General features: G+C 50.6%; 1 long non-coding RNA gene across 1 annotated transcript; it reads left to right on the top strand.

The window, feature by feature from the left end:
- The first annotated feature begins 4 nt into the window (after positions 1–4).
- On the top strand, positions 5–5008 carry LOC120391863. The gene is made up of 4 exons (XR_005591508.1): positions 5–64; positions 1042–1247; positions 2261–2512; positions 4880–5008. It is a non-coding gene; the product is annotated as an uncharacterized LOC120391863 (long non-coding RNA).
- Positions 5009–12241: the final 7233 nt, after the last annotated feature.

The following is a 12241-nucleotide window of genomic DNA, read 5'->3' as shown; positions in this document are numbered from 1 at the left end:
AGGGGGCGGGGCCTCGTTGCTTTGCGGGATGAGGCGTTGAGTCTCCTCAGGGGAGAGGGCTGAGGTGGGGCAGGGGGGAAACCACTGGCGGGCATAGCCACGCCCACTGGGGCTCCTGAGGAAGTGGGAGGGGCTAAAACCATTTTGGGAGGAGGCGCTAGTTGAGGAGTGGGGGAAGAGCAGGAGGGCTTGGGGAAGGACTCCCCACCTAGGGTCTATGGCCCCTCGCTGCACAGGGGCATGGGGTGTAGGGGCTGCATGGGGGCATAGGGGACTGCACAGGGGTATGGGGTGTAGCAGACTGCATGGGGGCTGCACAGGGGTATGGGGTGTACTGTGTGGGGGGTTGTACGGGGGCATAGGGGACTGCACAGGGGTATGGGGTGTAGGAGCTGCATGGGGCGCAGGGAACTGCACAGGGGTATGGGGTGTAGGGGCTGCATGGGGCATCGGGAACTGCACAGGGGTATGGGGTGTAGGGAGCTGCATGGGGGCGTAGGGAACTGCACAGGGGTATGGGGTGTAGGGAGCTGCATGGGGGCGTAGGGGACTGCACAGGGGTATGGGGTGTAGGGGGCTGCATGGGGCATAGGGAACTGCACAGGGTATGGGGTGTAGGGGCTGCATGGGGGCATAGGGGACTGCACAGGGTTATGGGGTGTAGCAGACTGCATGGGGCTGCACAGGGGTATGGGGTGTAGGAGCTGCATGGGGGCGAGGGGACTGCACAGGGGTATGGGGTGTAGGGGCTGCACGGGGCATAGGAACTGCACAGGGTATGGGGTGTAGGGGCTGCATGGGAGCATAGGGGACTGCACAGGGTATGGGGTGGTGTAGGGGCTGCACAGACTGCATGGGGACTGCACAGGGTATGGGGTGTACTGTGGGGCTGCATGGGGGCATAGGGGACTGCACAGGGGTATGGGGTGTAGGGGGCTGCATGGGGGCATAGGGGACTGCACAGGGGCGGGGTATCCCTCTACCTGTGCCTGTTGGGCTCTGTGGGGTCTGCACAGAGGCCTGTCTGCTTGTTGGTCTCAGATACAAAAGAAGCCCCACACGACAGTGTCTCCTGCTAAGCCTCAACACCTAGAACAGCCCGGTGCTAACACACGGCGGTGGGAGCGGCTCCTTTGACTGAAGTGCCGGGGCTCTGGCGTCTGGTGCCGGGTTCAATTTTCCACTGGCGAACGTGACACTCATCTCGAGGTGGCTGCTCAGCACCAGCTCCCCTCTCACATCTGTGGGTGAGTTTTTCTCTGTAAACGTATGCTTGCAAGCACAAGACTGACTTCATCTGCCACTGCAATGCAGCCTCCTCTGGGGTGGAGTGCAGCAGTTGACAACCCCACAGCAAAGCTGCATGTTGGTGAGGGACAGGAATTGAAGGAGTATTGGTAACTGGATGGAGTAGTATTTCACGTGCATTCTGCATAATACATATTTTATAAACTACACTGTGGAAGAACAATGTTCTGACTGATAGGAGAGCTTACTCATGGTGCTACTACCAGTTTGTGTCCTTGGGCTCGCTGCTGCCCACAGAGTTCCATAGTTTAGCTAATGTCTCTTCTCTTCATTAATACAGAGGTATTTCCATGGAGACTACATAGTCCAGCATGCTTCTGGTCTGAAATCAAGTAGAGCATTGCATGCTGGGACCTGCAGTCTCCATCGGCTGCACCTGTGTCTTCTCAGTCTACCCCAATGTGGGTCAATTAGGAGCGGTACTTGGCACACAGCGGGTTATGAAGGTAGCCCTCAGCTGAGCAAAGTTTGTTAGCCACTGCAGCCAGTACATCCTCCTCCTTCAAGGGACAGATTTGTTTCCAGGGGATGACACTTCACTGAAGATGGATTTGACCCAGTATCTGTACTAGAGAAGAACTAGCTGTGGCGTGCTGATGCTGCCACTCCAGCACCTGTGCTGTCAGAGTATTTTTTTTTTTGGCTATGGCGTTCACATTCCAGTGCTGTGTGCTCATGTTCCTAGTACTTCTGGCGGCACTGGGGTTCATCTCTCCCTTGTGCCTGGCATGTTAGATAGCTGAGAAACAGTTAAAGCAAATTCCCCCATTTTTACCATTTCTGTTCCCATGGAAATGCTAGCTGGTGGTCAGGGAAGAAACGATCTGTTGCCAATTTCAGCTGTGGCTGGCAGTTGGGACCAGTTAGTGCTGGTTGACAAAAACAAGTACTGTGTATTTATTTTGAATATGTGTATATATATATAACAAACAAAATTTCATTTTTTTTAAAGAGAAGTTTTTGGAACACCGTTCCCATTGATAGCTAAGGAAGAATTGAAGTCTCCTGCATACACATGTGAGGTTTTGGCTCTGAGGACAGACCTCGGGATGTGGCCCATTGGATGACTGGTCCTCGGATATAAATTTGGTTTTATGAATTAATCTAATCTCTCCATGCAATTCTGTGCCTTAACATTGCTCCAGCAGCTTAAAGGGGCTAGAACATTGGCAGATTCACCAGCCAGAAATTCTCCCCCTTGCAGGTGGGTTCCTATGCAGCATAAGGTCTTATGTTGTCTCCATTCACAGCCTCTGACAAAGGGTTATAATGTAGGGCAGACCCACGGACATGGTCGTGGCAGGAAGGAGCACTCTATGTTCCAACTATTCTGGGTTGCCAGACAGCTCCATAGGGTTATCCCCTCTACCCCACATCAGACCAGAATTTGGGAGGTATGAATCTACTTTTGCTCCCTCTGTGTTGGGCCTTCTGATCTGCACCCGCTAAGAGGTGCAGCATAGAATCTGGCCCAAGATATCGATCAGGATGGCATTGTGAAAGGAAGTTTCTGATTGATGAGGGTGCAGAGACTATATATGAGTCCAAGGCATGGTACCGGGATGCAGCAGCCAGTTGTTACAGAATTATAGCACCAATGATTATTATGATTTAGGCTATTGCTCGTTGAGAATAGGGCCCCAGTGTGCTGGTGGTGCACAAAGAAAAAATCCTATGCAGAGATCCACCTTATCTTTACAAAAATCATTTTTAAAAAAAACTTTTAGCAGTGAGTGTATTGCCGGTGAAAGGTGCCAGATAGAGGCAGTGGTGCTGGAACAATTTGCAGAGTGGGTGTGCTGAGAGCCATTGAACCAAACTGTAAACCCTGTATCTGATGGAAACCACTTCAAACCAGGGGGTGCAGCAGCACCCCTAGTTCCAGCACCTCTGGATAGAGGCCATGAGGCCCCTGGACTGTCAATGCACAAAATGGGGACAGCTTGGGAACTTGCTGAGCAAGCTTTTCTCCGATTCCACCCAGCCAGAGTGCCTCCGCAGGGTCCTGAAGTGACCCTGTGTAGGGCACAGAAGGGAAATCCGTCTCCATAGCCCATTCAGTTCTTGTCCTCTCCAGTGAGTCTTATCACCGCGTGTGTTGGTGGTTTGGTGATGTGCTTATCTGTGGAAGGATGGCACCGTTTTCAAATCGGTGGAGCTAGCTGGTACATTTTTTTTTCTCTTTGTGAATAATGTTGATCAGGGTTTCTCAAACTGGGGTCGCCGCTTGTGTAGGGAAAGCCCCTGGCGGGCCGGGCCGGTGTGTTTACCTGCCCCGTCCGATCGCAGCTCCCACTGGCCGTGGATCACTGCTCCGGGCCAACGGGAGCTGCTGGAAGCGGCACGGGCCGAGGGACTTACTGGCCACTGCTTCCAGCAGCTCCCATTGGCCCGGAGCAGCGTGAGTACCCATATGAGGCAAAGTTAAGTATGCGTGTGTATGTGCAGGATCCTAGCTTTATTTTAGAAAGTGCTGGCTATTTTTAACCACAGTGTTAGGAGAAAAAACACGATGGTAAAAACAGCTCTATGCCAGGCACATTAATTAGATTGTAAGCTCTGTGAGGCAGGGACTGTCTTTATGTTCTGTGTCTGTACAGAGCCTAGCGCAGTGGGGTCCTGATCATGGGTGGGGCTTTTAGATGCTACCGTGATATACATAATAAGAGGCAAATGCCACAATACCACACCCAGAGACGCCATCAACATGAGACGCAGAGAATAGATTGGGAGTCCAGTAGCACCTTAAAGACTAACAGATTTATTTGGACATAAGCTTTCGTGGGTGAAAAACCCACTTCTTCAGATGCATGGAGTCATCTGAAGTGGGTTCTTTACCCAGAAAAGCTTTTTACCCAAATAAATCTGTTAGTCTTTAAGGTGCCACCGGATTCCTTGTTGTTTTTGTGGCTACAGACTAACACAGCTACCCCCGATATCAGAGAATAGATTGTGTATGTATGTGATGGTTTGAGAATGTTCTTCCAATCTGCACGTGCTGGATCTAATTCACCCTGAGATAACTGTTGGCTTCAGTGGAGTTAATACAACAGAAGAATCTGGTCCCGCGCAAAACAGCGGCTGCTGCATAGATGCCTAAGCATCAAATTAATCTGTTTCCACGAGAGGGCGCCATTGGCTCAGGTTTTTAAGAAGAAGAGATGAAATTCTGGAGGTGTTTTTGCTCAGTGAATTTTTGTACTCCAGAAAAGCAGAGAGGTAAAACTGTGTGAAATTGTCAGTTTATTTAAAAAAAATTAAAAAGCTGAGAGGAAGTGGTACAAAATTTCGCCATAGGTTACTAAATGATTGGCTTTTTCTGGAGCGGTTTAGACATTGTTATAGCAACTGATTAGTAAGTGAGCAGCTATTTCTAGAATTGCTTATTAATTGCTTAGAAATTCTAACAATTGCTTAGCAAATTCTACAGTTGATTAGTAACTGTAGTTAATTACTGGAGAGTCATTAGTAATGATTCTAGTATTTGTTGAGAAATGTTTGCAATTGATTGATAATAGATTCACAGTTCTGCTAGCTATTCCTGTAACTGATGAGTCTCTCCTTTTTATAGGAGACGAGTCTAGACGAAAACATCACATCTGAAATCCCCTCACCCGGGTGACATTTCAGCTCTAACTCTAGAGCCAAAAACTTTGTAAATTCCCACCAGCTATACTAGTCTGAACCCAAATCCTGGATTCTGACACTTCTCAAACTTAAGGAAAGTTCTGATCTGATTTTTTGACTTCGACCTCTCTCTCCCTTTTTTACTCTGTGCCATGGTATGAAAACAAGCTGTAGCGAACGGCTGTACATTTATAACAAGCAGGAAATACTCCTTTGATTTCTGTGTCCCTGACAAAGGAAGAGATGGAGTCTGGCAGCTGTATCATTTTAATAATCATTGATAGGATTTTCACATACGCAGGTTGAGGTAAGGGTGATCAAATCTCACGTTTCAGGGCTTCGGGCGCTGATAGCCTGGAGCAAGCAGGAAATCATTCCCCCGTCATTATTGTTGTTTGTTTTTATTTGTATTGCAGTAGAGCGTGGGAGCCCCAGTCACGGAGCAGGGCCCCATTGTACTAAACATACAAACACAGTGCACAGCTGGAGAGGTTTGCACTGTCCTCTGAAGCATCAAGTATTAGCTATTGTTGGTGCTAAGATTCTGGAGGTCAATGAGCCGATGCACAAGAGCAACTCTATTCTTCGGTGCTGCTGTTTCTCATCTTAGGTGGGAGAAGATGAGTGGACAATGGAAAGAAAGACCCTTTAGAGGCAATCTGACCGATCCAGAGAGGAAACGACGCTTGTGGACAGATTTACAAACCTGGGAAAGTTTCAGTCCCAGCAGTCGGCATCTAAATGCCTGTGGACGGATGGGTAGAGATAGATAGATGGGTAGTTAGTAGAGGCTGAGTCTTGCATTTCTGCACTGGGATAGTAGAGGGTATTGGCAGCCACTCTGCACAGTCTGTCCCACCAGAGGCCACATCCTGGATAACAGATGTGGTGAGGGACATTCCAAAGCAGTTGATCTTTAGAAGGCCTCCTGGAGACAAAGGAAGAGGTTGTGCCAGTTGATACTACAGATGCCCAGATCTTCCCTCTTGTGGGACATAAGTCAAGCAGAGGTTCTCGCATCCACTGCCTTCAGTTGGGTGAATATTATCCCCTGTGAGTAAACCCAGCCATTTATAGACTATCAGGGTTGGATGGGACCTCAGGAGGTCATCTAGTCCAACCCCCTGCTCAAAGCAGGCCCAATCCCTAGACAGTTTTTTGCCCCAGATCCCTAAATGGCTCCCTCAAGGATTGAACTCTCAACCCTGGGTTTAGCAGCCCAATGCTCAAACCACTGAGCTAATAGTGGGAGCTGGGCAAATATTGCCAGAAAGGTTTGCTGCAAACATCCGATGATTTAAATGAGCCTGCTTTGCTGAGTGCACGTGTAATGCCGACAGACCCCGGTTGTCAGCGGGCAGGATTGAGCTGGGGACCTCCAGAGCTAAATGCATGAGCCTCTACTTGCATGAGTTGAAAACCAACTGCCTGTTAGCTAAGGCTGTAGAGCAGACTCATTTCTCTCTAAGCGGTCTTGGTGCCACTAGATGGGGCAGAACCCCACACCGAGCAGGGCCGGCTTTAGGAAGTGCGGGGCCCAATTTGAACAGTTTCGACGGGGCCCGGGCAGGGATGACTATATATTAAACAAACAAAAAAAAATGTAAAAAAAAAACACATGGGGCTTGTACTCACCGGGCAGTGCTCCGAGTCTTCAGCGGCACTTCGGCGGCGGGTCCTTCAGTGCCACCGAAGACCAGGAGCGAAGTGCCGATGAAGACCCAGAGCAAGCGAAGGACCCACTGCCGAAGTGCCGCTGAAGACCCGGAGCAAGCGAAGGACCCACTGCCGAAGTGCCGCTGAAGACCCGGAGCACCGCCAGGTGAGTAAAACTTGAAAAGGCGCCTCTAGCCAGGGAAGAGATACTCACTGGGTGCGGGGCCAACTTAGGCGCGGGGCCCGATTTGGGGGAATTGGTGGAATTGGCCTAAAGCCGGCCCTGACACCGAGGAGGTGTGTGGGTTACACATGGCCCTGTTCTGCATGATTTCTAGCACATGGGTTCACCAGCAGGAGCATTTGCCAAAGCCTCACATTTTAATCAAACGTCAATGGTCGTTGACGGAAAGTGGTTATCACATTCAGAGTGATGCATATTTGTACTGGAAAGTCAATTCTAAGAGTTATCCTCCTTCAGTGGGGGCAGAAAATTCTCAGGTGGTATAGGCGTCCAATGAAAACAGACTCCGTTTTGAATATTTGCAAGTGAGCTGCCAGCCACAAACATTTTCTGCTAATGCTCTTGGATAGCAAATATGAGGAAACTGCAGTCGGTTTGCAGAAGATTGACCAGGAATCAAAATGTTTTGAATCAGTTACCCCTATGTGAATTAGTTGCTCAGCACTAAGTTATCCGTATACAGCACCTTCTATTCCCAAAATGCTTTCCTAGCCATTGCTGGAATGCAACCATAACCGTTCAGGGAAGGCAGCAAGGAAAGAGGGAGAATTTTGGCTAAGGGCAGTGGAAAATATCACAGACAGTCCACAAGGAAGAGACAGGCCTGAAAGGACACATCTGAGACGCACATGGAGTAAACTGCAGTGGCTGAACATATCCCCTATAAGATGAAGGGTTGGAGACCTCACTTGTGATTACAGGGAGAGTAAGTGTAGCAAGGCCAATGCTTAGACCTTTAAACTGTCCACACCTGCAGGAAAAGGGGGAGTTTAATCTAGCACCACTGCAGAGCACTAGAATCTTCTCTGTTCAGCTCACTGCAGGAAGCAGCCTACGGATCATGCCCAGCCCCAAGCAAGTGATTCTGTCTGGCTCATGCACATGAGATGCAGCATGTCCAGGAAGCCCAGAGGAATTGAGTCAGGGCACCTCTTGTTCCATTCACATGACCCTCCCGCTTGCATTCCATCCAAGGGCCTGTGGGCGTTAACCATGAGATCACGTCCCGAGACGTTACTTCATTCAGACAATGCCACTCTGCCAGGCTGTTGGCGAGGGGTGAGAGGCGTCTCAGACTCTGAGGCTCTACAGTGGACTCCAGCATGCATGTGTGCTGTGTGTTCATGGCACACACTTGCTCCCATTTTGTGCTGGGGGAAACCCAGCTTGCCAGCACTGTGCCAGCTGCGTGGGGTCTAGTTTACATTACGCAAAGGTGATTAGCAGGCAGAGGAACCTGTAGCTGGGGCCTTCCCTACCCAGACGTGCCCTGCGGGAAGTAACAAAGCTGTGAGTAAATCCATCCGACTCCTGGATTTGCTGACATGAGCTCTGCAGTGTTTATAGAAATCCCAGACTCTCAGATGTTGTTTCATGTAGATGTTGCATTGCACAGACGTGTTCTCAAAGTGCGTCTCCTTCGCAGTTCCTCCCGCTGCACGCACCAGATCCACATCACGCTGTTAAAGCCAGGGGCTCCCAAGCGCTGTCTATTTCCTATTCATAAAAGCTGAGAGGTCATCAGCAAGTCTGGGGTTAAAGCTGAGCTGTTGCATGCCACCTCCTCCGTCACCCTAAATCCTGTTTCACAAAACCATACATGTCCTGGGGAGAGCTACTTCTAGAACGACGTCCCCGCCCCAGAACGACGGTCTTTGTTTTAAGTGATATCCAGAGTTGAACTCCCAGTTTCAAACTCTCCCAGACTGCCCCACAGTTCAGACCCAAACTCTGCCGTGCAGACCCGGAGCTGGGTAGTTCCAGAATGGCAGATGCAATTCTCTCCTGCAAGGCACAGAACCAGCCCCAGATTCTGCCTTAGAAAGATCCTTGAAGCCAGGAGAAGCTCAAAGGAGCCAAAGCCTAGCTCTCTGTTGTGTTTCTGGGCAAGTGAGAATAAATAGAGTAGCTGGGCTCCTGGCTTTCCCCCACCCCAGATGAGATAGAATTGCATATTTTAATTCATAAATTGGAGACCGTTCAAAGGAAAGCGGCAAGGTTTGTTACAAACGCTGCAGGGGCTGTCAGCACTGAACCAGTCACTCACGTCATGTTGGATTTGAATCGGTTTCCCTTTGAATGAATGTACAGGCAGATCATAAGAATTACATTTCTATCCCCACCTCCACCCAAAGAGCCTTTCGCCTCTGGCTCACAGGTTCAAATCCAGCCCCAGCTGCAGTGACCAAAAGTTAGCTGGTGGCTGTTTGGTGACCTGCGTGAATTGAGTTTGAGGGTCTCAAACCACCTTCCACCAACTCGTGTGCACATCGCCTAAAACCACTAACCGAACGGGCACACCCTTGTGTGATTCTCGGCAAGTCACAGAAGTCTGGTATGTACCTAAAACATAGGTCGACCTACCTACATTGCTCAGGGCTGAGAAAAGTCTCACACCCTGTGTGACGTAGCTAGGTAGACCTAACCCCTGCTATAGACACAGCCAGGATTCTTCTGTCACTCTGGCAACTGCCTCTCCGAGAGATGGATTCCCTACACGGATGGAAAATCCCCTTCCATTGCTGTAGGAAGTGGCCATGCTACAGCGGCACAGCTGCAATGCCGTAGCTTAGCCGCTGTAATGTAGACCTACTCTGTGTCGGAGGAGTGTGGTCTGCACCACAGGGATAATGGCACTGCCGTTCCCCACGGCGGAGTGCGGCTAAACCCGTTAAAGATCGGGAGGTGCTCATATACTGCGGTGATGGGGTGCAGATAAATTCTTGGGACAGAAGGTGTGGATTCTGTTCCCAGCCCCGCCACTGACCTGCTTGTGCGACCTTGAGCGAGTCTCTTTACTTTTCCACTGTTTGTCTGTCCTTTTTAGATGATAAGCTCTTTGGAGCTTTTGGTATATAGTGCCCAGCCCAACAGGGCCCCAATCCATGGGCGGGGCTTCTAAGGACTCCTGGAGGGCCAATATCATTCATTCATCTGTTTGCCCTGCTGATACTCCCAGCCCTTGCTGGAGGGGTTGATCTATTGGAGCAGCTCATGGTGGGAGAACCCACCTGCCTTTTAGGGTTCATGAAACCTCTAGAACTTATTTTTAAAAAGTTTGGAGTTTCATTAAACATTTTGGAGTTTTGCTGAAGTTTTTTCTTCTCTTTTCTCTCTTTTTTTCCCCTCTCTCTCCTTTTTACCCTTAATTTAAACCATTGTTTTTCAAAGGAAATTTAATGTGAAAAACATGTTTTGTTTTTATACTAACTGGAAGCCTGTACTAGGCAAGGCATCGAGATTCTTCTCTGAAAGTCATTCTGGCCCCGCTGCTGAGGCTGACGGGGCGAATCTAAGAATGTGCCGTGCCGTGCCGTGCCATGCAGCAACACAGGACTCGCATTTCACTGAATTCCGTCAGAAGTGGAGCCTTCAAGCCACCAATAATCTCGAACCCTGATTTCTGAATAGGTTGTAAGCCTGGCAAAGTTAGATCCCTCCCTCCTGGCTAGCAGCTCGCTGAGCCAATGTAACTTTTGTCAGTGCGGTTCTCTGAACAATTCCTCGCTTTCCGGTACTGAACTATGTAAGTTATGGTCACATCAGACCTGCCAGGAGGGTGCTGATCCAACTTCTAACTAAGGGCCCGATCCTGTGAGATGCTGTGCACCTTCTGCCAGGTGCTGACTACCCTCAAAACCCACTGAAACCAATGGGAGCAGAGTGTTCTCAGGGCCTCGCAGCATCAAGGCCTCAGATGCCGTTTTGCAGCTTGCTTCTCTTCCCTGTGATTCAGTGGGAGCAGGATTGGGTCTTCCATGGGAAAAGCTGACAGTATAAATAGCACTTTCTTACTCAATGTCTCTGCTCCCCACCATGTGTCAAGCTGTGAGTAATAGCTGCTTGTCTTGCTTTCATTTTTCTGGTTAATGCGGCATTGACAGGATGGCTCTGCAAGAGTGGGCTGGATTCCATTCAGCCCCATTCATCCTCCTCCATCACACTGTCAGCTGACATCCGCTTGCAGGATCTTTGTCACAGGCAATGACGTGCAAGGGGCAGGACGAATGCAGCTGGCTCTTCAGACCGTCTAGGTGCAGCTTGCAAGGCAGGATCTGGAGTCGCATATTGAGCAACTGCGACCCATCATTGAGAGAGAATAGACACAGAGCCCTGGGATGGGCTAGATTGTCCCCTCCTGCCAGAAGACGGGAGGGTTGGGTTGTGTAGAGGTGCAGACTCACCCCTGCGGCACCTCCTGCTGGTGACTTCCAGCTCCGGAGCGCCCCCTGCAGGCTGGTGATCCGCCTGTCCTCTGGCCTCGCTGGACCCCGGTGCCCCTTTAACTGGGGTGCTGCCCCCTGGCAGTACCCCACCAATCTGGGTCTCCCCCTCCCAGGGGAACCCCCCCACTATCCTCACTTTGCCTCAGTCTTGGCTACTGCCAGTCGTCACTTAGCCCCCGTTACACTGCAGTCTGCCCCAGGGATCAGCCGCTCATCACAGGCAAAGGACTGCTGCCTCTGCCTACCCGTGGGCTGCCCCTTTGCAACCCCAGTACCCAGTTGGCCTTACCCTAGGTCTGCAGCCTGGGGCTTTCCAGGCCAGAGCTCCCCAGCTCCTCTTACCTTCCCCCAGCCCTGCTCCACCTTAGGTACCCAGGTACGCTCCCTAGCAGCCAGACCCTTTTCCCTCTAAAGGCAGAGAGAGACTGACCAGGCCCTATCTCATTGCCTCTTATAGGGACCAGCTGTGCCTGACTGGGGCATGGCCACGGCTGAGCCTACTTTCCCCGATCTGCCAGATGAAAGGACGATCTGCACAGACATCCTCTTGTAACCGGCTTTGGGGAACCTCTGCTCCTCACACTTCTCTGCCCCCAGCTCTCTGGAAGGTCCTACCAGGCTCTGGGTATGGCTCACTTTGGAGCAGATTCCCTGCAAGGACAATTGCAGGATGGGCAGGACAATGCATTAAGCAACCGCACTCCCTGCCACCTCCATCCCCACATGCAGATCCCACATCCGGTAGTGTGCCCTCCTCACAGGATGAGGAGGGAAGGGGAGGGCGCGGAGGAGGCAGCACCCACTTCTGCCCGGAAAGGGGAAGATCGCCCACAGAGGCACACCTGAGCATGCAGCGCTCAGCAGGATCCTCCGGCCCAACATCCTTGTTCATAGTCAGTTTCCTACTCTAACCAAGCTCTGCAGCTGGTGTACATCGGCACAGCTCCCTCTTGAATTGATCCTCTGTGCCACTAACTGCCACTGTCACCTCTTGTTACGGCCTTTGTCCCTTTTCCAGCTTACTCATCCCCCAGTCAGACTCATGCCCGCAATAACTTATGGCAAGGAACACCAGGGGTTTTGTGAAATGACGTGGCCCGGGTCCGTCATGCATGACACAGTTTGCTGCGCAAATCACACAGGCATGTAGTGTAGACAAAGTTATGAGTCAACACACAAG

This window comes from Mauremys reevesii, linkage group 26, assembly GCF_016161935.1.
Source record: "Mauremys reevesii isolate NIE-2019 linkage group 26, ASM1616193v1, whole genome shotgun sequence".
Lineage (NCBI taxonomy): Eukaryota > Metazoa > Chordata > Testudines > Geoemydidae > Mauremys > Mauremys reevesii.
This window is presented reverse-complemented; position numbering and strand designations above follow the sequence as displayed.